Source organism: Silene latifolia, chromosome 9, assembly GCF_048544455.1.
Source record: "Silene latifolia isolate original U9 population chromosome 9, ASM4854445v1, whole genome shotgun sequence".
NCBI lineage: Eukaryota > Viridiplantae > Streptophyta > Magnoliopsida > Caryophyllales > Caryophyllaceae > Silene > Silene latifolia.
In genome coordinates, this window is record NC_133534.1 from 177,002,869 (window position 1) to 177,025,721 (window position 22,853).

The following is a 22,853-nucleotide window of genomic DNA, read 5'->3' on the forward strand; positions in this document are numbered from 1 at the left end:
AGTCATCATTGGAATTTATATACCAACCAAAAACCTTTTGAGTCTATTAAGTATTGTTTTGGAGAGCTCTTAAGAGTTTATATCATTATCTTCACAGTATGATATATACATATTTTTTCTATATTATGTATTATATTCAAGTGATGTTTATAATCTTTATATAAAAACTTATACATCTCATTTGCCAAAAAAGTATTATAAAAAAAAATGTACGAATATTAATAAATAGTACTCCCCCCATTCAAGACCAAATACAACATTTTCATTTACACACTTGCCAAGACACAAATTACAACGTAAATATCTTTAAGTTTACATTATAAAAAATTTAAAAATTGATATTCTCATTGTACTTTATAAGTGAATCAAATAAGATCCCACATGACCATATTTCGTCTTACATATTGCAGGGAATCGTAAAGATTCTATTCGTTCATGAATAGTGTAAAAAAGGAATGTTGTATTTGGTCTTGAATCGAGGGAGTATAGTATTTGCTCATTATTATTAACCCGGGTTAGATGTCGAATTATGTGCGAAACAGATGTTGTATTTCTAAGTATGTTATTTGTCCCACATTGAAAAGTATGTTGATGTGGTGAATATATTACGTATAAATAATAGAATTGTCCCACATCGAAAGTTTAGCATAAAGTTTAGCATATGATTATAAATCGAAGGCATCCTTAGAACCTAAATACCAACCCAAAACCTTATGAGTCTCTTAAGCATTGTCTTGGAGAGCTCTTAAGAGTTTATATCATTATCTCCACGATATGATATATATGTTTTATATTATGTCAAAGTGATGTTTATAATTTTTGTATAAAAACTTATGCATCTCATTTAGCAAAAAAGTAACATAATTTTTTTTTTTTTGAAAAATTATATAATTAGATTCGTGGTAAAAAAATGCTAGCATTAGAATATAGTATCATATTATTTGCACATATTTGTTTGTCCCACATTGAAAAATAATGTAGATGTGGTAAATATACTACCTATAAATAGTTGAATTGTCCCACATTAGAAGATTATCATGATTCATGAGGTGAAGTATCACATGATTATAAATATGAGTTATATTTGAAACTTAGGGGTATCAACCCAAAATCTTTTGAATCGCTTAAAAATTATCTTAGAGAGTTCTTATAGGAGTTTGTATTAATGACAAACCTTAGTTACAACAATACCATACAAATATTAATCACGTAAATATTTATAAAAGCGATTATATATTACTATATTAGTGATATTATAATGTTTATTTTAAGACAATCGATAGTATAATAATTTTATTTAAGATTGTTCCGGGTGTAATTCCAGAGCAGTGATTAGTTACCACCCGTGGCTTGTAGAATAATGTCTTGAGCTGAATCCTTCTTGCTCCTATCGTCCCACTCGGCCTCTCCTGCAACAATGAACGAACTGAGGGCTTGGCTGTGTGCCAAGCGTACTCACTCCGACGCTCAAGTCAGTAAACTTAAAGGATTAAGCTGTGTTACTTGGCTAGATGCGTATTGTAGCGAGATAAGGGAGATATTACCAGATGAATAGTGTATTTAGGTTATAATTGTGAGATGCTTTCCTCAATGAAGGTTGAGGAGTATTTATAGACTTTCACCTTTTGTCACGTAGTGGCCAAGTGGCCAAGTGGCTAGCAGGTGGAAAGACTGATCTACCCCTCGGCCGAGGGACCTATGGCAGGCCGGCGGACAAAGTTGACTCGCCGCCGAGGGGTCTTGGATATGAGTACGCGGATGTGTGTCCCGGCTGGCAGGTTGTCACGCCGAGACCCGGGTGGCGGCCGATGGGATGCATCGGCTAGGCTATCTAAGTCGTTGACTTGCTGTGGATATCTTTGACCTTGCTCGGTGTGTTGACTTGGTCGGTGGTGCGAGAATATGCCCCATCAATTTGCCCCCAGCGTAGTCTATGCCGTGGTATGGGCTCCGATGTACGTTGAGCATGTATTCGCACAAGTAATTTTTAGAAATTTTCTCAGACGGCTTCTTCTTGTGCATCGGCGTGGCTCTTGCTAGGCCGTGCCGTATACCATATCCTAGGTCGTGCCGTATACCATATCCCCCCTCCACATGGATGCGTAAAGGGCACTCGATGTGGAAAAGAATATGACGCCGGCCGTGACCAAGGCCGAGAGTGCTTGGGTTGATTTTGATTGCCCCGGCCGTGCTTCCTAGCTTGGTTGATCTGGTGGCCGGCGGAGACCAGATACCTAGGAATTTGTTGAGGAAAATGAATAGTTGAAGGGATGTGAACGGGCGTGTTGAAGACGCTTGGTCACCGTTTGCATTGATTGACGTTTAACTGTTGCGACGATTGACATTCCGTGGTTGCATGCTCGACACGTGTTTGCTCGTTGATTGGCTGTTGCTTCATGGGTCAGTGCTCGATTGGCCCTTTATTATGGGCTTTTTCCCTATAAATAGGGCAGTTTTTTCGTGATTTTGGTCACTAATTTCATTTTCTCAAATTTTCTTCAAAATTTTCGTCTTGCTAAACCAAGGGCTTCTTTTTTCTTCCAATCTTTAGAGTTTTTGATCCGGCTAGCACTTTTTCCTTTGAAGGTAAACAAACGAATTTTTCTTTTCTTTGCTAGTAATTTGTTGTGAACATGTCTTCTGCCGATCTTTGGACCTAGTGGGCCCGTGTGTCGGAGGGTCCTAGGTCTCCTTCTCCGGAGGTTGATCCTCGGATTCGGAGGAATGGGAGGATGAAGATTCTTGTGGTGATTTTGGTGATGATTTTGGTGAGGAGGAGGAAAGGCCTCGTCCTAATGAGAGGCGATCGTCATGGATCACGGTGATGCCTGTAAGGTTCGCCTTGACCGTGTTTGGTCCCATAAGCTTGCCGGTTGTTCTGGTGAGAAACTTTTCGAGGGCCATTTTTTCTTCGGTAGTGGATACGAAATTGTCATCCCCGGGAGGGTCGGTCCGTCTGTTGTCCTCCGCCAGCCACACCGTGTGTACATGCGGCATTTGGAGTATGGTCTCCTGTTTCCCGAATGGGTATGTTATGGCCATAATTAAGGCCATGAACGTTGCCGTTGCCCAACTGCACCCGTTGGCCATGAGAACCATAATCGGTTTCGTCTGGCTTTGTCTCTTCAAGGGAGAGGCTCCGACGGTGAATTTATTCCGTCGACTTCATTATCTGAAACCATCAATCTCTGGCCGTGTCGGATGGTACAGCGTGCAAACGGAGCAAGGTTACGTCTCTGTGACAAGCTCTCTTCTTGCAAGGACCGGCGGGGTCGGTGGGTGTACGTTAAGGTACGGACGACTATCCGCCGCCCCGCTCCTTCCAAAGACCAGGTTAATTTGCGGTGTGAGACTAGGGCGGAGCATGACGGATGGGTCACCCGAAACATCGAAAATGGATGCCAGCAGGGTCCATCTGAAGGAGGATGAGAGGTTGGCGATGAGGCTCTTCGAGGTGGACAAGAGTGGGGTGCCGAAAAGATGGATTCCCCCGACGCAGATCATTCTCCAGGATGAGCCACTTTGCTACGTCGGCCTCATACCTGCCCCGGCGCAGGGTGAGTGGGGTCGGTGTGAGGCCCGTCACCGCTCTCAATGCTCCTGTTTTCTCGGACTTCGATTTATTTCCTCTTCTTGATTCTTTGTTTCTTTTGCAGACCACTTCGGACCGGACCTATCTGAGGATCTTCTTCGGAGAATGGGGCTGCATAAAGACAAAACCGTTGCTAACTTGCATCCCAAGGCTCGCCCATGATCGCGGACGTCGCCGAATGACCTCATGGAACAGCGGCTGAAGGGCTTGAGCAAGGAGGAGGCGCAGGCCCGGGTGATTAGCGGCGTAGTGCGTCGGACGCGGAAGACGGCGTCGAAACCGGTTTCAACTCCCGTCCTCTCCCCTAAGAAGGTGGAGATTGTTGATATTCCCGATGAGGGGGACTCGATGCAGAGGGATCTCCCCTTATCTCGTAGGAGGAAAAGGACGGCCTGCTGGCCGGCAAGGAAGTGCCTTCTCCGCCAAGAAGGCCGGACATGGTATCCGTCTATCCTGTGGTTTAAACTTAGCCGTGCCATTAGGTGTTCCCTGATAAGTCGGTTGATACGATGCTTTAATTGAATTTTTGCGGATCGGCGCGATCGGCCATCGCTCACGTTGGGCGGCAGGCGGTGGGCTTCTCTGCGCAGGCTCGCGATCAGGGCGCCACCGTCACTTCTTCATCCCAGAAGGTTTCCTTCTCCCGGCCCAGGTCAGGTGGCCAAAACCACCGCTGCCGTTCCTCCCCCGAGAAGGCTTCCGTCTCCCGACTTATAGAGGAAGGCACAAAGGCGATTAGGGAGTCGGCGAGGTGGAACGTGGCTACGGGGCTCGCCTCGAAGGAGCGGGAGAGGGTCATTGCTCGAGCTGTTTCCGAGTGTAATGCCACTAAGCGGTGGTCTGCGTCGGCGGCGAGTCTCCATAATGAGCGAAGCTCAGGGGAGATGCTGAGAAGGCGCTCTTGGCTGAGCGAAAGCTCCGGGAGGACGCCGAAAAGGAGGTCCTTGTTGAGAGAGCTAAGGCCGAGGCCGCGCAACCGAAGGCTGCGCGAGGCTGCTGGAGGAATGTAGCCTTGCTCGAAAGCGTGCCGACCTCTCTCCAGCAGAAGGATCAATACCGGGGCATGTTTAAGGCCCAGTGAGCCGATTCGTGGCAAAGAGGCCATCATCAAGCAAAAGGAGGCGGACGTCGATATGCTCCAAACCGTCATGCTCCCCAAATCGTGCGCCGAGTTCCGGGACTTGGCCGAAGATCTTTGCCGCCAGGGGAAGTTATCGGGGAGCTTTTCCCTCTTGATGGCTCCTTCCCGTGGGACAGGTTCGACGTCTTTGCTTGATGACGAGTCGCGGCTAAGGAGAAAGCCGCGGTGGAGGCGGCCAAAGAGGCGGCGAAGGCGAAGATGGAGAGGGAGGCGGCCGCGGAGAAAGCGGCTCTTCTTTGAGAGGGCTAGAGTGGCTAAGGAGGAGGCCGAAAGGATGAGGGCAAACGAGGATGCCGAGGCCAAGGCCGAGGCTGCTAGAGAAGCCGCTTGGGTTGCCCTCTTCGGGGAAGATGCGGCCGCCGATCGATGGCGGCGGCGGCGAGCCTAAGAGAGCAAGTTCACACGATATCCGTTTCGACTCCTCACTAACATGTCTTTGCTTGATGAGAACAAGTTTACAATGATCGATTTCACTGTCCGTGGGGGCCAATTACTCACTCTTCCTTCCCGCTATCTCTTGGTATAATCAGTAGCCTTTGCTTTTTGGACAACTTTTAGTAGGTTGTGTCTCGGATTATCCCCGCGGGGACGACCGTCGTCTGTATTCTTCTCACTTGTAAATCTTGTAACTTATCTTCTAATAATAATTCGTTTCTTTCGCTGCGGCCTTGGCCGTGGTCTTCATCTCATCTCTATCGAGTTGTCTTCCCGTATTCTTAATTGAGCGCCCTTCTTGTTTTCGCCTCGGCTTGGCCGGACCGTTTTTTAGTACGTATCTCAACTGTGTTTCAACGCTTCCACGACACTTTGAATGTTTTTGCGAGTGTAATGTGCGATGGCTCTTGTTGGATTGACCGGGGAAGCCGGCGTTGGTTCTTAATAGCGTGTTACGTGGCGTCTACCACTTGGAGTGACTGCGACGGCGTCTACCTCTTGGGGTGACTGCCGTGGCGTCTACTACTTGGGGCGGCTAACGACGCGCGTTGTAGTTCTTCGCAACGATCCGCTCTTGTCGGTATGACGGTGTGAGCCGCGTACGTATCTTGATAGCGTGTTACGTGGCGTCTACCACTTGGGTGGCTGCGACGGAGTCTACCTCTTGGGGTGACTGCCGTGGCGTCTACTACTTGGGGTGACTGCGACGGCGCTAATGTCTTCGCAACGACTGCCGCTCTTGTCGGTATGACAGTGTGAGCCGGCGTCGGTATCTTGATAGCGTGTTACGTGGCGTCTACCACTTGGAGTGACTGCAACGAGTCTACCTCTTGGGGTGATGCTAGCGTGGCGTCTACTACTTGGGGTGACTGCGACGGCGCTAATGTCTTCGCAACGACTGCCGCTCTTGTCGGTATGACAGTGTGAGCCGGCATCGGTATCTTGATAGCGTGTTACGTGGCGTCTACCACTTGGAGTGACTGCGACGGAGTCTACCTCTTGGGGTGATTGCTAGTGGCGTCTACTACTTGGGGTGACTGCGACGGCGCTAATGTCTTCGCAACTGATCCCGCTCTTGTCGGTATGACAGTGTGAGCCGGCGTCGGTATCTTGATAGCGTGTTACGTGGCGTCTACCACTTGGAGTGACTGCGACGGAGTCTACCTCTTGGGGTGACTGCCGTGGCGTCTACTACTTGGGGTGACTGCGACGGCGCTAATGTCTTCGCAACGACTGCCGCTCTTGTCGGTATGACGGTGTGTGAGCGGCATCGGTATCTTGATAGCGTGTTACGTGGCGTCTACCACTTGGAGTGACTGCGACGGAGTCTACCTCTTGGGGTGACTGCCGTGGCGTCTACTACTTGGGGTGACTGCGACGGCGCTAATGTCTTCGCAACGACTGCCGCTCTTGTCGGTATGACGATGTGAGCGGCGTCGGTATCTTGATAGATAATCGATGGGAAAATTTCGCTTTGATCGAAGGCTTGATGGTTTCTCATTAGGTGAAAACATGCGTTGGGGTGTCCACAGATATTTTGGACACCTCCGCGGCTACATAAATTCTTACGAGATTACCGATGCCCTACCGGCTCATTACAGGCGCACTTCCTCAGTCAGCCCCTAGTTGTATCCATTTGGTCGTCCTCCTGCTGCAAGGACGGACTCTTCCCTTTTTCGGACTTTCTCGCCTCTTTGAGGGACTGCATGTTGCATCCTCGGGCAGCTATCTGGACGTTGATCACCTCATCCTTCTCGTCTTTGGAGACGAGCTTATGCGCTTCCCCCCGGTCCGAGACGTACATCAGTGTTAGGGCCCGGATGGACATCACTGCGTCGGCCTCGCTTAGGGTGACCCGGCCTATGAGGACGTTGTATGCGGACGAGCCGTCGATGACCACAAACTCGGCTAGGACGTTCTTGGGCGACGTCTTTTCGCCGAATCTCACCGGAGCCTAATTGACCCCGGTGGTACCAGGCCGCCCCGAAAAAGTCAGTATAGCGGGTTGGTGCGGGGCTTAAGTCTTTGATCTTCAAAGCCGAGGCCGAGGAAGCATTCTCTAAACATGATGTTCGTGTATGCGCCCGTGTCAATCAGGCACCTCTTGACCAGGTGGTTGGATATGTCTAAATTGACTACGAGCGGGTCGCCGTGAGGGGGCGATGACCCCTTCGTAGTCCTTTCTTCCAATAGTCATGTCGGGGATGCTTGCAGAGGGGATCCCTGAGTTGGGCACAAAGTTGATGGCCTGATATAGCTCGTTTAGGTGTCGTTTGTGCCCATGAGCGGACCCCCCGTTCTCGTTGCCCCCGATGACAACGTGAATCACTCCTATCCGTTCGAAAACGGACTTTTTATCCGAATCGGCGTCGGTCTTTTGGCCTTTTGCGACGACTTGCCGAGGCTTCCTTCCGGATCGGTTCCTCTATGGCATTCTTCGGATGGCGGCGATCGTTGGTTAAATGGCCGGTGTGGCCGTGGTACTCACAGGCTCGTGTCACCGTCACTTTTTGGCTTGGGGGTCTCTCCCACTTCGGCCCTCGATTTTGCTCGGGCGAAGACCTCGGCGGGCGATACGACGAGGGGGGTTTTTTCACTATACCGCCTCTGGTGGTACGTTCCCGAATTCCACCCGGCGCCCACCGAGTCTTGCCTCCGGTCGGATCTGTCCGACCGTGATCTGTTATTCTCACGGCGTTTTCCATCGGACCGCGAACCGTTGTTGTCGCGGCGTTCTTCGTCTGGCCGTCTGCCGGTGACTCCTCTTTTCTGAGTGCTCGGCTTCGCTGGGATCTACCCAGGTCTTGTGATAGTCTTCTACCTTGATGGCCTGGTCGGCCAGCTTCCTGGCGGCGTCCCAGCCTAGGCCTCCGCTCTTGATGAGCTCGTTTTTTAAGGCTCCCCTCGGGAGGCCCTTCATCAGCGCGAAGGCCGCCAGCTCGGGATTAATTTCTCGAATCTGCTGGACCTTTCCATCAAACCTCTTCACGTAGCTTCGGAGAGACTCGCCCCCTCCCGTCGATAGTTAGGAGGTCGGAGGTCTCTACGGCCCTTCTCTTATTGCGAGAGTCTTGGGCTAGGAAAGCGCCCTTCAGGTCGGCGTAGTAGTACACCGAGCCATCGGGAAGCCCTTTGTACCAGCTCTGAGCCATCCCATGCAGGGTTGTTGGGAAAATTCGGCACCAGACCTCGTCGGGCTGCTCCCATACCGACATGTAAGACTCGAAAGCCTCGGCGTGGTCGGGCCGGATCGCTATCCCCCTTGTATGATAGGGGTGGCGCTTTAGCTTGTTTGGCACCGGGACTTCTAGGACGTAGGCGTTGAGGGGTTGCTTGACCACGTGTTGAATGACACGTGGCGATCGGCTCCTCGCATCCCTATCCTGGCTTCTCCCCTCGTAGCGGGAGGGGCTCCTTCTTCGACTATGACTCCTTCTCCAACTCTGCTGAGTCGGACTCCTCTGGCTCCTTTGGGATATGCCTCGTTCGTGTGGCGGGGACGCTCCTTCCTTCCGCGAGTGCGGGAAGGACTTAGGTCTCACCGTGCCCACTTTGGGCTCCCCCGTCTTGACCGGGTCAACTTCTCCTAGTGCTCCGTTCGATTTCTGAGTCACGTTTTGGGCCCGGGTCTCCTGGGTGGTTTCCGCCGCTCTTGTCGGTGTGACAAAGTGAGCGGACGCATTGCTAATTAGGTCCAGGACCATTTTCGGTTTTTATGTCAACCACATGTCCCATGATGGTGACTGGTTGGTCGGCGGGCGATCTGGTATTATCGGCATCCCGAACTCCGGTTGGATTACTCCGCCGGTGGAGGGCTGCTCGACTCCAGAATTGTTGAAGGTATCATCTGGGTGGAGGGGCTCGTCGGTTACGAACACCTCTTGCTGTTTCGACATTTTCTTAGCTTTTTGGGTGGGTTTTTTGTGGTTTTTTTTTTGTTTTGGGAATGAATGTGACTAGCTTCTAGTGTCTTTCCCCACAGACGGCGCCAATTGTTCCGGGTGTAATTCCAGAGCAGTGATTAGTTACCACCCGTGGCTTGTAGAATAATGTCTTGAGCTGAATCCTTCTTGCTCCTATCGTCCCTCTCGGCCTCTCCTGCAACAATGAACGAACTGAGGGCTTGGCTGTGTGCCAAGCGTACTCACTCCGACGCTCAAGTCAGTAAACTTAAAGGATTAAGCTGTGTTACTTGGCTAGATGCGTATTGTAGCGAGATAAGGGAGATATTACCAGATGAATAGTGTATTTAGGTTATAATTGTGAGATCCTTTCCTCAATGAAGGTTGAGGAGTATTTATAGACTTTCACCTTTTGTCACGTAGTGGCCAAGTGGCCAAGTGGCTAGCAGGTGGAAAGACTGATCTACCCCTCGGCCGAGGGACCTATGGCGAGCCGGGGACAAAGTTGACTCGCCGCCGAGGGGTCTTGGATATGAGTACGCGGATGTGTGTCCCGGTGGCCGGTTGTCACGCCGAGACCCGGTGTGGCGGCCGATGGGATGCATCGGCTAGGCTATCTAAGTCGTTGACTTCTTTGTGGATATCTTTGACCTTGCTCGGTGTGTTGACTTGGTCGGCGGTGCGAATATGCCCCATCAATTTGCCCCCAGCGTAGTCTATGCCGTGGTATGGGCTCCGATGTACGTTGAGCATGTATTCTGCACAAGTAATTTTTAGAAATTTTCTGCATCGGCTTCTTCTTGTGCATCGGCGTGGCTCTTGCTAGGCCGTGCCGTATACCATATCCTAGGCCCCAATTGTTCCGGGTGTAATTCCAGAGCAGTGATTAGTTACCACCCGTGGCTTGTAGAATAATGTCTTGAGCTGAATCCTTCTTGCTCCTATCGTCCCACTCGGCCTCTCCCGCAACAATGAACGAATCGAGGGCTTGGGCTGTGTGTGCCAGCGTACTCACTCCGACGCTCAAGTCGGTAAACTTAAAGGATTAAGCTGTGTTACTTGGCTAGATGCGTATTGTAGCGAGATAAGGGAGATATTACCAGATGAATAGTGTATTTAGGTTATAATTGTGAGATGCTTTCCTCAATGAAGGTTGAGGAGTATTTATAGACTTTCACCTTTTGTCACGTAGTGGCCAAGTGGCCAAGTGGCTAGCAGGTGGAAAGACTGATCTACCCCTCGGCCGAGGGACCTATGGCAGGCCGGCGGACAAAGTTGACTCGCCGCCGAGGGGTCTTGGATATGAGTACGCGGATGTGTGTCCCGGTGCGGGTTGTCACGCCGAGACCCAGTGGCGGCCGATGGGATGCATCGGCTAGGCTATCTAAGTCGTTGACTTGCTGTGGATATCTTTGACCTTGCTCAGTGTGTTGACTTGGTCAGCGGTGCAGAATATGCCCCATCAAAGATAAAATCATAATAAAAAAAATAAAATGTGTCATATAATGATAATCTCTGCACTAAAATAGAAAATTTAAGAATTATAATACAATCAAGTGCTGCATAAAAAGATCTTGAATCCACAAACAAATTAATAATGAGCTTTTTTACTTTGATAAATAGAAGAATTAAATCTTTTTAACTTTCAAATATAGGTAATATTATGCCTCATTACATTTGAGTAACTATAACACATCATAATTTTTAACCATTAATAAAAATCGCACCAAAAAAAGAAAATATTTTGCTTTTGTTTATACATTTTATTGCTCCCTCAATTACATCTTAAAAGTCGTGTTAATAAAAAAAATGTAAGTTAAATTATATCATTTGTACATATTTTAATTGTGACAAAAAATGGAAAAGAGCGTACGAATATAAATAGATAGTATAGTATTTTCTCATTATTATTAAATCGGGCTGGATATCGAAATAGGTGCAAAAAAGATGGTGTACTTTTTCGTGTGTTATTTGTCCCACATTGAAAAATAATGTAGGTGTGGTAAATATACTACATATAAATATTTGAATTGTCCCACATCAGAAAATTATCATAAGGTGGGGTGATCTTAAAAATTAATTTAGGAAAGTATCATAAATAATATTTTTTGATGTAAAAAATAAAGTAGAGAATCTTTTAATTATTATATAATATATTTTCTATATTATATTCAAGTGATGTTTCTAATTTTTATATAAAAAAATTTACATTTCATTTGGCAAAAAAATATCGTTAAGAAATTAGAAAATTATGAAAATAACATAATTTGATTCGTGGTAAAAATGATATCATTAGCGTATAAATTTCATATAATTTGTATATATATAAAATTGTGTATTTCTTAGTATGTTATATGTCACACATTGAAAAATAATGTAGGATTATATAAAAATAATATAATTGTCCCACATTGAAAGATTAACATAAGATGTAGTGGTCTTATGATTATAAATATGAGGCATCCTTGGAACTTAGTTATCAACCTAACATCTTTTGCGTCTCTTAAATAAGATAACCAATTTCTTTTTACTAAGTTAATTACCCCGTTGCAACGCACGGGCATCCAAACTAGTTTTATCATGAAATAAAGGGAGATATTTATAGAGTGAAAGTAGAGAAAATATAAGAGAGATTGTTGTATTTTATTCCATTATGAGAAGGTATATATATATATAGAGGCCGGATCCGGTGAGGCCGTTAATTATGGCGAGGCGGCCGACCTCACCAAATGCAGCCATTAAGCTAATCTTATGGACTGGTTTTTAATTATTCATTGGGCTGGAAGTTTAGGGTCATTCCTAATCTATTCATTTGGCCCAAATTTTTTTCTCTCTCTAAAAAAATCACACAAAACTCCCCTTTTCTCTGTTTGTTTGCTCGTCTGACATTCACCAAAACAAAACACAAATTTTTCATAAAAATCCCGTGTTTCTAACAATCAAATTAGTAAATCAAGTGCAGTGATTTTCATTGAACTTGTGCGTAGATTCGGCAATTTCAGAGCAAGATTTCAATTAATTTTCAGGTAATTTCATAACTTTGATCATATTCATATAATTCACTCGTAAATTGATGATATAAGGCTCGATTTTGATCAAAATTAAGCGATTTCCTTAATATAAGGCTCGATTTTGATCAAAATTAAGCAATTTCCTTAATATAAGGCTCAATTTAGATCAAAATTAAGCGATTTCCTTAATTCGCATATCCAGCTCGCTCGTCGCACATTCTCGAATCGCAATTATCGGTCTTGTTTTACGTTAAATTTTGCTTGAATTGCAATTAGTGATTGAATTAGTACTTAAATTTAATTTGATTATTGATGTCGCTGGATTTATTGATCCCCAATTTCATGTTGTATTTGACATGTATGGTGTAATCTATGATGGATCCGTTTTCTCCAAAATTTATGAGAATTTATTTCTGTTGATTTCCATGGATGATCAAGTGATTTCGATTCGTTATAATTTCTTATTTATTTCCAAGTTTGTTATGCTGTAATCGAAGTTAAGACATGTACAAATTTAATTTCCTAGCTTGTTACGGTGTCAATTTCCGCGAACAAGACTCGTATTTTTCCTAATTTTGATCATGTCTATTCTGGCTGCTCGTAAGTCGCCTCCAACAACTGGAGGAGTCAAGAAACCTCACCGTTACCGTCCTCGAACAGTCGCTCTCCGGTAAATTCCTTAATCCAATAACCATTCCAATACTCAATGACTTAACCATTTCGTACCTTAACGGTAATACTAATTATTATGTGTTTGATAATGAACAGCGAAATCCGCAAGTACCAGAAGAGCACATAACTCCTAATCCGCAAGCTCCCCTTCCAGCGTCTCGTTCGAGAAATTGCTCAAGACTTCAAGACAGACCGAAGAGCCACGCAGTGCTGGCATTGCAGGAAGCAGCAAAAGCATACCTAGTGGGTCTCTTTGAAGACACCAATTCAACTTGTGCGCCATTCATGCTAAGAAGGTCACCATCATGCCTAAGGATATAAAGCTCACTCGTCGCATTCGTGGTGAACGTGCATAAGGGGATTGTCTAATTAATTGGATGCACTTGTCAGAGTAGGATAATATATACACAATTAGTGTTGCAACCAGACGGGCATACCGAAGAAATTTTTTACTGAATTAACAAAATTTTTATGAGTAAAAGGTGATTTTGTGAAAATAGAATGTGATTTTGTGAAACTTGGAGCTCACTATGTGACATGGTTGCTTATGAGTTTTTTTTTTTTTTTTTTATTTTGTGAATCCTAGACTTTATTTTGTGAAACTAGAAGGTGATTTTGTGAAACTTGGAGCGCAGTATGTAAAATCGTTTACTTTAGAAATTTCTTTATTTCTTATTTTTTGAATCCTACCCCTTAATTTGTGAAACTAAGAGGTGATTTTGTGAATCCTATACCTTATTTTGTGAATCTTATAGCTTGTTTTGTGAAATTAGAAGGCAATATTGTGAAATTTTGTCATATAATGGTCGAAATCACCTATTTTGCTCTTTTTCTTATTTTGTGAATCATAGACCCTGGTTTTGTGCATCCTAGGCCTTATATTATGAAACTTGCTCATAAATGGTCAAAATCACCTATTTTGCTCGTTTTCTTATTTTGTGAATCTCATACCTTATTTTGTCAATCTTAGAGCTTGTTTTGTGAAAAAAGAAGGTAATATTGTGAAATTTTGTGAATTATATGATTCACAAAATGGTCGAAATCACCTATTTTGCTCTTTTTCTGATTTTGTGAATCATAGACCTTGTTTCGTGAATCTTAGGCTTTATATTGTGAAACTTGGTCATAAATGGTCAAAATCGCCTATTTTCCTCTTTTTCTTATTTTGTGAATCAAATACCTTATTTTGTGAATCTTAGAGCTTGTTTTGTGAAACTAGAAGGTAATATTGTGAAATTTGGTCATAAAATTGTCGAAATCGCCTATTTTGCTCTTTTTCTTATTTTGTGAATCATAGACCTTGTTTCGTGAATCCAAGGCCTTATATTGTGAAACTTGGTCATAAATGGTCAAAATCGCCTATTTTCCTCTTTTTCTTATTTTGTGAATCAAATACCTTATTTTGTGAATCTTAGAGCTTGTTTTGTGAAACTAGAAGGTAATATTGTGAAATTTGGTCATAAAATGGTCGAAATCACCTATTTTGATCTTTTTCTTATTTTGTAAATCAAAAACCTTGTTTCGTGAATCATAAGCCTTATATTTTGAAACTTGGTCATAAATGGTCAAAATCGCATATTTTCCTCTTTTTCTTATTTTGTGAATCATATACCTTATTTTGTGAATCTTAGAGCTTGTTTTGTGAAACTAGAAGGTAATATTGTGAAATTTGGTCATAAAATTGTCGAAATCGCCTATTTTGCTCTTTTTCTTATTTTGTGAATCATAGACCTTGTTTCGTGAATCCAATGCCTTATATTGTGAAACTTGGTCATAAATGGTCAAAATCGCCTATTTTCTTCTTTTTCTTATTTTGTGAATCATATACCTTATTTTGTGAATTTTAGAGCTTGTTTTGTGAAACTAGAAGGTAATATTGTGAAATTTGGTCATAAGATGGTTGAAATCACCTATTTTGCTTTTTTTCTTATTTTGTGAATCATAGACCTTGTTTCGTGAATCCTAGGTTTTATATTGTGAAACTTGGTCATAAATGGTCAAAATCGCCTATTTTCCTCTTTTTCTTATTTTGTGAATTATATACCTTATTTTGTGAATCTTAGAGCTTGTTTTGTGAAACTAGAAGGTAATATTGTGAAATTTGGTCATAAAATGGTTGAAATCACCTATTTTGCTCTTTTTCTTATTTTGTGAATCATAAACCTCATTTCGTGAATCATAGGCCTTATATTGTGGAACTTGGTCATAAATGGTCAAAATCGCCTATTTTCCTCTTTTTCTTATTTTGTGAATCATATACCTTATTTTGTGAATCTTAAAGCTTGTTTTGCAAAACTAGAACGTAATATTGTGAAATTTGGTCATAAAATGGTTGAAATCACCTATTTTGCTCTTTTTCTTATTTTGTGAATCATAGACCTTGTTTCGTGAATCCTATGCCTTATATTGTGAAACTTGGTCATAAATGGTCAAAATTGCCTATTTTCTTATTTTTCTTATTTTGTGAATCATATACCTTATTTTGTGAATCTTAGAGCTTGTTTTGTGAAACTAGAAGGTAATATTGTGAAATTTGGTCATAAAATTGTCGAAATCGCCTATTTTGCTCTTTTTCTTATTTTGTGAATCATAGACCTTGTTTCGTGAATCCAAGGCCTTATATTGTGAAACTTGGTCATAAATGGTCAAAATCGCCTATTTTCCTCTTTTTCTTATTTTGTGAATCAAATACCTTATTTTGTGAATCTTAGAGCTTGTTTTGTGAAACTAGAAGGTAATATTGTGAAATTTGGTCATAAAATGGTCGAAATCACCTATTTTGATCTTTTTCTTATTTTGTAAATCATAAACCTTATTTCGTGAATCATAAGCCTTATATTTTGAAACTTGGTCATAAATGGTAAAAATCGCATATTTTCCTCTTTTTCTTATTTTGTGAATCATATACCTTATTTTGTGAATCTTAGATCTTGTTTTGTGAAACTAGAAGGTAATATTGTGAAATTTGGTCATAAAATGGTTGAAATCACCTATTTTGCTCTTTTTCTTATTTTGTAAATCATAGACCTTGTTTCGTGAATCCTAGGCTTTATATTGTGAAACTTGGTCATAAATGGTCAAAATCGCATATTTTCCTCTTTTTCTTATTTTGTGAATTATATACCTTATTTTGTGAATCTTAGAGCTTGTTTTGTGAAACTAGAAGGTAATATTGTGAAATTTTGTGAATTATATGATTCACAAAATGGTCGAAATCACCTATTTTGCTCTTTTTCTGATTTTGTGAATCATAGACCTTGTTTCGTGAATCTTAGGCCTTATATTGTGAAACTTGGTCATAAATGGTCAAAATCGCCTATTTTCTTCTTTTTCTTACTTTGTGAATCATATACCTTATTTTGTTAAACTAGAAGGTAATATTGTGAAATTTGGTCATAAAATGGTCGAAATCACCTATTTTGCACTTTTTCTTATTTTGTGAATCATAGACTTTGTTTCGTGAATCCAATGCCTTATATTGTGAAACTTGGTCATAAATGGTCAAAATCGCCTATTTTCCTCTTTTTTCTTATATTGTGAATCATATACCTTATTTTGTGAATCTTAAAGCTTGTTTTGTGAAATTAGAAGGTAATATTGTGAAATTTGGTCATAAAATGATCGAAATCACCTATTTTGCTCTTTTTCTTATTTTGTGAATCATAGACTTTGTTTCGTGAATCATAAGCCTTATATTTTGAAACTTGGTCATAAATGGTCAAAATCGCATATTTTCCTCTTTTTCTTATTTTGTGAATCATATACCTTATTTTGTGAATCTTAGAGCTTGTTTTGCGAAACTAGAAGGTAATATTGTTAAATTTGGTCATAAAATGGTCGAAATCACCTATTTTGCTCTTTTTCTTATTTTGTGAATCATAGACCTTGTTTCGTGAATCCTAAGCCTTATATTGTGAAACTTGGTCATAAATGGTCAAAATCACCTATTTTGCTCCTTTTTTTATTTTGTGAATCTTAGAGCTTGTTTTGTGAAACTAGAAGGTAATATTGTGAAATTTGGTCTTAAGATGGTTGAAATCACCTATTTTGTTTTTTTTCTTATTTTGTGAATCATAGACCTTGTTTCGTGAATCCTAGGTTTTATATTGTGAAACTTGGTCATAAATGGTCAAAATTGCCTATTTTCCTCTTTTTTGTTATTTTGTGAATTATATACCTTATTTTGTGAATCTTAGAGCTTATTTTGTTAAACTAGAAGGTAATATTGTGAAATTTGGTCATAAAATGGTTGAAATCACCTATTTTGCTCTTTTTCTTATTTTGTGAATCATAAACCTCATTTCGTGAATCATAGGCCTTATATTGTGGAACTTGGTCATAAATGGTCAAAATCGCCTATTTTCCTCTTTTTCTTATTTTGTGAATCATATACCTTATTTTGTGAATCTTAAAGCTTGTTTTGCAAAACTAGAACGTAATATTGTGAAATTTGGTCATAAAATGGTTGAAATCACCTATTTTGCTCTTTTTCTTATTTTGTGAATCATAAACCTCATTTCGTGAATCATAGGCCTTATATTGTGGAACTTGGTCATAAATGGTCAAAATCGCCTATTTTCCTCTTTTTCTTATTTTGTGAATCATATACCTTATTTTGTGAATCTTAAAGCTTGTTTTGCAAAACTAGAACGTAATATTGTGAAATTTGGTCATAAAATGGTTGAAATCACCTATTTTGCTCTTTTTCTTATTTTGTGAATCATAGACCTTGTTTCGTGAATCCAAGGCCTTATATTGTGAAACTTGGTCATAAATGGTCAAAATCGCCTATTTTCTTCTTTTTCTTATTTTGTGAATCAAATACCTTATTTTGTGAATCTTAGAGCTTGTTTTGTGAAACTAGAAGGTAATATTGTGAAATTTGGTCATAAAATGGTCGAAATCACCTATTTTGATCTTTTTCTTATTTTGTAAATCATAAACCTTGTTTCGTGAATCATAAGCCTTATATTTTGAAACTTGGTCATAAATGGTCAAAATCGCATATTTTCCTCTTTTTCTTATATTGTGAATCATATACCTTATTTTGTGAATCTTAGAGCTTGTTTTGCGAAACTAGAAGGTAATATTTTTAAATTTGGTCATAAAATGGTCGAAATCACCTATTTTGCTCTTTTTCTTATTTTGTGAATCATAGACCTTGTTTCGTGAATCCTAAGCCTTATATTGTGAAACTTGGTCATAAATGGTCAAAATCGCATATTTTCCTCTTTTTCTTATTTTGTGAATTATATACTTTATTTTGTGAATCTTAGATCTTGTTTTGTGAAACTAGAAGGTAATATTGTGAAATTTGGTCATAAAATGGTCGAAATCACCTATTTTGTACTTTCTCTTATTTTGTGAATCATAGACTTTGTTTCGTGAATCCAATGCCTTATATTGTGAAACTTGGTCATAAATGGTCAAAATCGCCTATTTTCCTCTTTTTTCTTATATTGTGAATCATATACCTTATTTTGTGAATCTTAAAGCTTGTTTTGTGAAATTAGAAGGTAATATTGTGAAATTTGGTCATAAAATGATCGAAATCACCTATTTTGCTCTTTTTCTTATTTTGTGAATCATAGACTTTGTTTCTTGAATCATAAGCCTTATATTTTGAAACTTGGTCATAAATGGTCAAAATCGCATATTTTCCTCTTTTTCTTATTTTGTGAATCATATACCTTATTTTGTGAATCTTAGAGCTTGTTTTGCGAAACTAGAAGGTAATATTTTTAAATTTGGTCATAAAATGGTCGAAATCACCTATTTTGCTCTTTTTCTTATTTTGTGAATCATAGACCTTGTTTCGTGAATCCTAAGCCTTATATTGTGAAACTTGGTCATAAATGGTCAAAATCACCTATTTTGCTCCTTTTTTTATTTTGTGAATCTTAGAGCTTGTTTTGTGAAACTAGAAGGTAATATTGTGAAATTTGGTCATAAGATGGTTGAAATCACATATTTTGCTTTTTTTCTTATTTTGTGAATCATAGACCTTGTTTCGTGAATCCTAGGTTTTATATTGTGAAACTTGGTCATAAATGGTCAAAATCGCCTATTTTCCTCTTTTTTGTTATTTTGTGAATTATATACCTTATTTTGTGAATCTTAGAGCTTGTTTTGTTAAACTAGAAGGTAATATTGTGAAATTTGGTCATAAAATGGTTGAAATCACCTATTTTGCTCTTTTTCTTATTTTGTGAATCATAAACCTCATTTCGTGAATCATAGGCCTTATATTGTGGAACTTGGTCATAAATGGTCAAAATCGCCTATTTTCCTCTTTTTCTTATTTTGTGAATCATATACCTTATTTTGTGAATCTTAAAGCTTGTTTTGCAAAACTAGAACGTAATATTGTGAAATTTGGTCATAAAATTGTCGAAATCACCTATTTTGCTCTTTTTCTTATTTTGTGAATCATAGGCCTTGTTTCGTGAATCATATGCCTTATATTGTGAAACTTGGTCATAAATGGTCAAAATCGCCTATTTTCCTCTTTTTTCTTATATTGTGAATCATATACCTTATTTTGTGAATCTTAAAGCTTGTTTTGTGAAATTAGAAGGTAATATTGTGAAATTTGGTCATAAAATGGTCGAAATCACCTATTTTGCTCTTTTTCTTATTTTGTGAATCATAGACTATGTTTCGTGAATCATAAGCCTTATATTTTGAAACTTGGTCATAAATGGTCAAAATCGCATATTTTCCTCTTTTTCTTATTTTGTGAATCATATACCTTATTTTGTGAATCTTAGATCTTGTTTTGTGAAACTAGAAGGTAATATTGTGAAATTTGGTCATAAAATGGTTGAAATCACCTATTTTGCTCTTTTTCTTATTTTGTAAATCATAGACCTTGTTTCGTGAATCCTAGGCTTTATATTGTGAAACTTGGTCATAAATGGTCAAAATCGCATATTTTCCTCTTTTTCTTATTTTGTGAATTATATACTTTATTTTGTGAATCTTAGATCTTGTTTTGTGAAACTAGAAGGTAATATTGTGAAATTTGGTCATAAAATGGTTGAAATCACCTATTTTGCTCTTTTTCTTATTTTGTAAATCATAGACCTTGTTTTGTGAATCCTAGGCTTTATATTGTGAAACTTGGTCATAAATGGTCAAAATCGCATATTTTCCTCTTTTTCTTATTTTGTGAATTATATACCTTATTTTGTGAATCTTAGAGCTTGTTTTGTGAAACTAGAAGGTAATATTGTGAAATTTGGTCATAAAATCGTCGAAATCGCCTATTTTGCTCTTTTTCTTATTTTGTGAATCATAGACCTTGTTTCGTGAATTCAAGGCCTTATATTGTGAAACTTGGTCATAAATGGTCAAAATCGCCTATTTTCTTCTTTTTCTTATTTTGTGAATCAAATACCTTATTTTGTGAATCTTAGAGCTTGTTTTGTGAAACTAGATGGTAATATTGTGAAATTTGGTCATAAAATGTTCGAAATCACCTATTTTGATCTTTTTCTTATTTTGTAAATCATAAACCTTGTTTCGTGAATCATAAGCCTTATATTTTGAAACTTGGTCATAAATGGTCAAAATCGCATATTTTCCTCTTTTTCTTATTTTGTGAATCATATACCTTATTTTGTGAATCTTAGATCTTGTTTTGTGAAACTAGAAGGTAATATTGTGAAATTTGGTCATAAAATGGTTGAAATCACCTATTTTGCTCTTTTTCTTATTTTGTAAATCATAGACCTTGTTTCGTGAATCCTAGGCTTTATATTGTGAAACTTGGTCATAAATGGTCAAAATCGTATATTTTCCTCTTTTTCTTATTTTGTGAATTATATACTTTATTTTGTGAATCTTATAGCTTGTTTTGTGAAACTAGAAGGTAATATTGTGAAATTTGGTCATAAAATTGTCGAAATCACCTATTTTGCTCTTTTTCTTATTTTGTGAATCATAGGCCTTGTTTCGTGAATCATATGCCTTATATTGTGAAACTTGGTCATAAATGGTCAAAATCGCCTATTTTCCTCTTTTTTCTTATATTGTGAATCATATACCTTATTTTGTGAATCTTAAAGCTTGTTTTGTGAAATTAGAAGGTAATATTGTGAAATTTGGTCATAAAATGGTCGAAATCACCTATTTTGCTCTTTTTCTTATTTTGTGAATCATAGACTATGTTTCGTGAATCATAAGCCTTATATTTTGAAACTTGGTCATAAATGGTCAAAATCGCCTATTTTCCTCTTTTTCTTATTTTGTGAATCATATATCTTATTTTGTGAATCTTAGATCTTATTTTGTGAAACTAGAAGGTAATTGTGAAATTTGGTCATAAAATGGTCGAAATCACCTATTTTGCTCTTTTTCTTATTTTGTGAATCATAGACCTTGTTTTGTGAATCCTAGGCCTTATATTGTTAAACTTGGTCATAAATGGTCAAAATCACCTATTTTGCTCCTTTTCGTATTTTGTGAATCTTATACCTTATTTTGTGAATCTTAGAGCTTGTTTTGTAAAACTAGAACGTAATATTGTGAAATTTGGTCATAAAATGATTGAAATCACCTATTTTGCTCTTTTTCTTATTTTGTGAATCATAGACCTTGTTTCGTGAATCCTAAGCCTTATATTGTGAAACTTGGTCATAAATGGTCAAAATTGCCTATTTTCCTATTTTTCTTATTTTGTGAATCTTATACCTTATTTTGTGAATCTTAGAACTTGTTTTGTGAAACTAGAAGGTAATATTGTGAAATTTGGTCATAAAATTGTCGAAATCGCCTATTTTGCTCTTTTTCTTATTTTGTGAATCATAGACCTTGTTTCGTGAATCCAATGCCTTATATTGTGAAACTTGGTCATAAATGGTCAAAATCGCCTATTTTCTTCTTTTTCTTATTTTGTGAATCATATACCTTATTTTGTGAATCTTAGAGCTTGTTTTGTGAAACTAGAAGGTAATATTGTGAAATTTGGTCATAAGATGGTTGAAATCACCTATTTTGCTTTTTTTCTTATTTTGTGAATCATAGACCTTGTTTCGTGAATCCTAGGTTTTATATTGTGAAACTTGGTCATAAATGGTCAAAATCGCCTATTTTCCTCTTTTTCTTATTTTGTGAATTATATACCTTATTTTGTGAATCTTAGAGCTTGTTTTGTGAAACTAGAAGGTAATATTGTGAAATTTGGTCATAAAATGATTGAAATCACCTATTTTGCTCTTTTTCTTATTTTGTGAATCATAAACCTCATTTCGTGAATCATAGGCCTTATATTGTGGAACTTGGTCATAAATGGTCAAAATCGCCTATTTTCCTCTTTTTCTTATTTTGTGAATCATATACCTTATTTTGTGAATCTTAAAGCTTGTTTTGTAAAACTAGAACGTAATATTGTGAAATTTGGTCATAAAATGGTTGAAATCACCTATTTTGCTCTTTTTCTTATTTTGTGAATCATAGACCTTGTTTCGTGAATCCTATGCCTTATATTGTGAAACTTGGTCATAAATGGTCAAAATTGCCTATTTTCTTATTATTCTTATTTTGTGAATCATATACCTTATTTTGTGAATCTTAGAGCTTGTTTTGTGAAACTAGAAGGTAATATTGTGAAATTTGGTCATAAAATTGTCGAAATCGCCTATTTTGCTCTTTTTCTTATTTTGTGAATCATAGACCTTGTTTCGTGAATCCAAGGCCTTATATTGTGAAACTTGGTCATAAATGGTCAAAATCGCCTATTTTCCTATTTTTCTTATTTTGTGAATCAAATACCTTATTTTGTGAATCTTAGAGCTTGTTTTGTGAAACTAGAAGGTAATATTGTGAAATTTGGTCATAAAATGGTCGAAATCACCTATTTTGATCTTTTTCTTATTTTGTAAATCATAAACCTTGTTTCGTGAATCATAAGCCTTATATTTTGAAACTTGGTCATAAATGGTCAAAATCGCATATTTTCCTCTTTTTCTTATTTTGTGAATCATATACCTTATTTTGTGAATCTTAGATCTTGTTTTGTGAAACTAGAAGGTAATATTGTGAAATTTGGTCATAAAATGGTTGAAATCACCTATTTTGCTCTTTTTCTTATTTTGTAA

At 39.1% G+C, this 22,853-nt stretch overlaps 1 long non-coding RNA gene across 2 annotated transcripts; it reads left to right on the top strand.

Moving 5' to 3' along the window:
* The first annotated feature begins 11,782 nt into the window (after positions 1-11,782).
* On the top strand, positions 11,783-13,479 carry LOC141600240 (uncharacterized). 2 transcript variants are annotated; one of them, XR_012524264.1, is made up of 3 exons: positions 11,840-12,096; positions 12,687-12,751; positions 12,850-13,479. It is a non-coding gene; the product is annotated as an uncharacterized LOC141600240 (long non-coding RNA). The 2 variants fall into 2 exon arrangements; XR_012524263.1 differs by having other exon boundaries at positions 11,783-12,751.
* The last annotated feature ends 9,374 nt before the right edge of the window (positions 13,480-22,853 follow it).